Here is a 5,177-nt window from a genome sequence, read left to right on the forward strand (position 1 = left end):
CTGAGCACCCGGCCTGCATCCCCTACAGTGCGGGACATCGAGCTAGCCCTCCATTACTATCCCTGAATTTCTCTGTGTGTCTCTCTCCCTTGAAGCCGCAGGTTAATCCCCGAACATGCTCAGGGCAGTGATGGGCCCAGACCCATGCTGCCATTCCTCCTCTGGGAGTGGGAGACCCAGGACCCCCACCTGCATCCCTATCGGAGCCACAGTTTACATTTTCTAGGCTGTGAGGCTTCCTACCACTTCAATATGCTGGAAGGACCTCACGTTCTCTGCCTCCTTGGCTTCCTACTCAGCCAAAATGAAATAGCAGGAGAAAGGTCCTAAGAGACTTGCTTTTGATGGTTTGGCTTATGCTTTTTTTCTGGTGCTAAGTTATTTATTGGAGACTCTGGAAGCTCAGAAGCTCCATGAGTTATGTTTTAGGGAATCTTAGAACCTTTTGAAATTAAGCAAAAATTTTCATGTATGTGTACATTTCCCTGGATGAAAGAACTGTTGGATTTTCTTAGTGTCATATGGCCACTGTAAGAGTCATTGCTGTAGGCAAATGCCACCAGATTGGTCACATGTTACTTTTTTGGAAAGAACCCCCCAGTCTCACTCCAAGAGGAACAGTGTGTGTGGACCTTTAGTTTCTCACTTAGTTAATGTGACTGTTAAAATTTGTGCATTGTATAACAGGTATTGTGCCAGGTCTTTGATAAATATATATTTTTAAATTCTCAACGGCCATTAGAAACAGGAATTATCATTTACAAATGATGAAATTAAAGCTTAAAGGGACTACATTACTTGATCAAAATCTTATGGCTAGTAAATGAATGAGCCTAGATTCAAATGTAAGGCTCTAAGTTTTCAAACTTCATGCTCTTTTCATTACATCAGTTGCTTCTTCCTGCACCATCTAATCATTAAAATTAGAGCTGCGGTTCTTGTTTCCTAAGCTGACACCCAACTCTTTATAAATCCTCTGAGAAATTTAACCAATATTTTCTAGCCTAAACTAACTTCTTCGTCTCTCCAATTCTGCAAAGCACATTTTATCTCTGCATTAACACCTCTGATCATCTGTTTTGTATTTGTAGTTATCTTTTCTCCTCACTAGATTGTGAACATTATAATAATAACATTAAATAGCATTGATTTAAACCTCCTAAGTGCTAGATACTTTGCTGTGCCTGTCACTTGCACCCTCTCATTCATTTCCTTTTCTTTTTTCTTTCTTTTTTTCTGTTTTAGGAGAGGCAACCCTTGGTTGACCTCACAGATTGTAAGGATCTTGTCTGCTTACAATCCTTTATTTTTTTATTTTAATTTTTATACCTACAGCACCTGGTCTTCCTAGGTAGTCTCCCATCCAAGTACTAACCAGGCCCGACCCTGCTTAGCTTCCGAGATCAGACGAGATCGGGCTTGTTCAGAGTGGCAGGGCCGTAGACTCATTCATTTCTTAAACAACAGTTTTGGTGGCACTATTATTATTTGCACTGGGCACATGCCTTACACAGCTTTGACCAGGACTTGAGCACACAGCAATAAGACTTGGGACTCAAGCAACAGTCTTTCTGACTCCAGGAATCAAGCTCTCAACCACTGTCTCCTCTGCAGGGACTATGTCTTAATCACCTTCATATCTTCCTCTCAGGGTCTAGCATCACTCTCAGGAAATGTTTATGAAATTAGACGTTCAAATACTGTGTGACCCAGAATCTAGAGTGTAATATCCACTGGGGAAAGTTCAGCATATATCTGGTCTTGCTTTCAGAGGAAACAGAATGAAATGGAATCCCCAAGAAGGGGGTGTCATGACCACTAAAAAGAGATGACAAGGAAAAAGAGTGTGTTTCACACACTGTAGACCTTCATTTGAAAATACTATAGTTTATGTATCCATTGTCCTATTGTTGGATATTTGAGTTATTTCCAGTTTTGGGTTATTCACATTATGAATAAAGTGGCTATGAACATTTTTCTACAAGTAGTTTTGTGTACATATGTACTCATTTCTCTTGGGTATATATGTGGGGGTGGAATTGCTGGGTCATAGAGTAGATTATGTTTAATTTTCTTAGAAACTACCAAGTACTTTTCCAAAGGAATTATTTCATTTTACACTTCTATCAATGATGCATTAGAGTTCCATTTTTTCTACATCCTCATCGACATTTGGCATAGCTAGTCTTTTTAAAGCTCTGTTTATTCTGCTATCACAATGTGGTTTTAATTAACATTTCCTTGATGACTAATGCTCTTGAGTACCTTTTCATAAGCTTATTGGCTGTTTGGTTATCCAATTTGGAATACTACTCATCAATAAAAAGAACTACAAATGCACACAAAAACTAATAAACTGCAAAACCAACATGCTGAATAAAAAAGCCAGACACAAAAAAGAATATATGTGCTGTATGATTCCATTTATGTAAAGTTCAAGGACAACAACAAAATAACCTATGGTGACAGAAGTTAAAATAAAGATTACTCTCTGGAAGGGACAGTGACTGTGAAACAGCATGGCTCTCTGTGATAGTGAGATGTTTTGTATCTTGATCTGGGTGGTGGTCACATGGTTGTATACATACATAAAAACTCAATGAAATTTTATTAAAACTTTTGCCAAATGAAACACAACTCAGGATATGATGTTATCTTCAGCTTAACAAAACTGTGCCTTGTGACCCTCAGTCAGGACCTGGCCATTGTTTTCCTTGCTGTCTCAGGGAGTTGACCAATGTAAGGGAAATGGCTGAGGCTTATGGGGCATGCTGGGAAGAAACGGAATTGAGTACTGGGGCTACATGTTAAATCAAAATCATACACTAAATCAACACTCTTAGTTTCACAAACTGTGCTTTTTTTAATTAAAAAAATTATGGTAAAATACATGTAACATAAAATTTACTGTATTAATCATTTTTAAGTGTACGGTTTAGTGGCATCAAGTACATTCATGTTGTTTTGCAACCATCACCACTATCTACTCCAGAACTCTTTTCGTCTTGCAAACTGAAACTTTGTATACATTAAACAATAATTATTTTCCCTTCTCCCCATTGTATGTATATACCACCATATATCCACTGATGGACACTTGGATTGTGTCCACCTTTTGGCTATTATGAATAATGCTGCTATGAACATAGGTATACAAGTATCTGTTTGAATCATCACTTTCAATTCTTTTGAGTATATAACCAGAAGTGGAATTTCTGGACGATATGATAATTTTATTTTTAATTTTTTTTTGAGGGGCTACCATACTGTTTTCCATAGCAATTGCACCATTGTATTTCCACCTACAGTGAGTAAAATTTTCTACTTCTCATGTCCTTACTAACACTTCTCTTTTTCTCTTTCTTACTTTTCCTTCCTTCCTTCCTTCCTTCCTTTTTCTTTCTTTCTTTCTTTCTTTCTTTCTTTCTTTCTTTCTTTCTTTCTTTCTTTCTTTCTTTCTTTCTTTCTTTCGCGACTGTATCAAGGAGACAAGATAGCATTTTGTTCTCATAATGTGATGGACAAATCATATGGATAACCTATTAGGATGATTTTCCTCTCTCTGTCTCTCTCTTTCCTCCATTTTTCCTTTTTTTTTTTTTTGATAGTAGCAATTCTAATTAAGTGGTATCTCATTGCTGTTTTGGTTTGCATTTCCCTAATGATTAGTGATGTTGAACGTCTTTTTGTGTGTCTGTTGGTCATTTGTACATCTTCTTTGGAGAAATGACTATTCTAGTTCTTTGCTCACTTTCTAATCATTTTTTTAAATTGTAGAAGTTTTTTAGGAAAGTCGTGTTTTGTTTTGTTTTTTAACATTATTGCTTGTAATCTTCACATTAATATGGATAAGAAGTATCATTAACTTAATTTTACAGCTGAGGACACTGCAATACGCATAGAAAAATTAGTTTGCAATTCATTTCCTAAACAAATATTTACTTAGAACTATGAGTCTGGCGCTATTAAAAACAATGAGGATACAACAGTGAAAAAAAAACAAACAAACTGATAAAGAGCCCTGCTCTTCCACAACATACATTCTAGTAGGGAGCTGCACAAGAAACAAGTTAAGTACATTAAATATAGACTACATTGTGCTTGGAGAGTTTCCTTTAACTAACTTGTTAGAGTAGCTTTTCTGGCAACAAATTCTCTCAGCAAGGTTGAGAAGGGGTGACTAACTACCAGTTTGGGGTAGGAGGCCAGGCTCCCCATATGGTCTCAGCTGACACCATGCAGGTTGGAGGACTAGTTAACACACTTGGAGAACAAAAGTCCTGACCTTCTTAGCCTTCTCTGACACTACCCTTATGTGGTGGTGGGGGGCTAATTCTTATAGCCTGGAGAGGGTGAAATCTCTAGTTTCATCACTTGATCTTTGCTGATAGGGGTAGGGGTGGGGCGCAGTTGTTTGTAATGATTTTAGCTGCAGTAGAGCAGTTATTTTTTTGTTTTCTGTCCTGTGACATTATCCCTTTCCTGTTTCTTTGGCTAGAGAAAGCAGTTTTTTGGGGGCTTTTTTGTCTGGGCCCTTTGGTGTTTCAGGTGGGTGACACCCAGGCTGGGATATATGTGGCAAAAAGAAGCTCCCGAGAACTCACTGCCATGTAGCTCGAGTTCTGAGGTCCCCTGCAGTCTGTTCTCCTTTCCACATCTTTTAGACTTATGTTTGATTTATGTATAATGCCCAGGATTTTCAGCTGTACTTAGCAGCAGGATTAGGGAAAATATGTTTACTTCATCCTCCTGGAAATGGAAGTCCCTGTGTAATTTTAGGAACATCAACTTATTTAAATACTTGCACTATATTCATGAACAGGCTCAGCGAGCTTGGGTAACTTTCTTAAGAGCTTGTTTTCTACATGACATCATACAGCATTTATGACCTCACCATGCTTCCCTGCCTGTAATAGTAACTGCATTTATAGAACTCTACTGCATTCCTGTCACTGTTCCAGTTGCCTTCACATACTGTGTAGTCAGGTCCTTATTTATTTATTCACTCTAAAATGTTTTATATCTACCTTTTGCTTACCTTTTTCTGTATGCCCACGTTGTTGTTATCACATAATGGTCTTCCTTGGAATGATCTTGTTTTTATAATGGAACCCTGCTATGGGACCCCTATGCTGACAGCCAGCACACTTCCTCACATGGGCAGAAATTCAGACTTC

General features: G+C 38.0%; 1 pseudogene; it reads right to left on the reverse strand.

Moving 5' to 3' along the window:
- Positions 1 to 1,326: 1,326 nt before the first annotated feature.
- On the reverse strand, positions 1,327 to 1,445 carry LOC112484469 (annotated as a pseudogene).
- Positions 1,446 to 5,177: the final 3,732 nt, after the last annotated feature.

This window comes from Pteropus alecto, unplaced genomic scaffold, assembly GCF_000325575.1.
Source record: "Pteropus alecto unplaced genomic scaffold, ASM32557v1 scaffold75, whole genome shotgun sequence".
Taxonomy (NCBI): domain Eukaryota; kingdom Metazoa; phylum Chordata; class Mammalia; order Chiroptera; family Pteropodidae; genus Pteropus; species Pteropus alecto.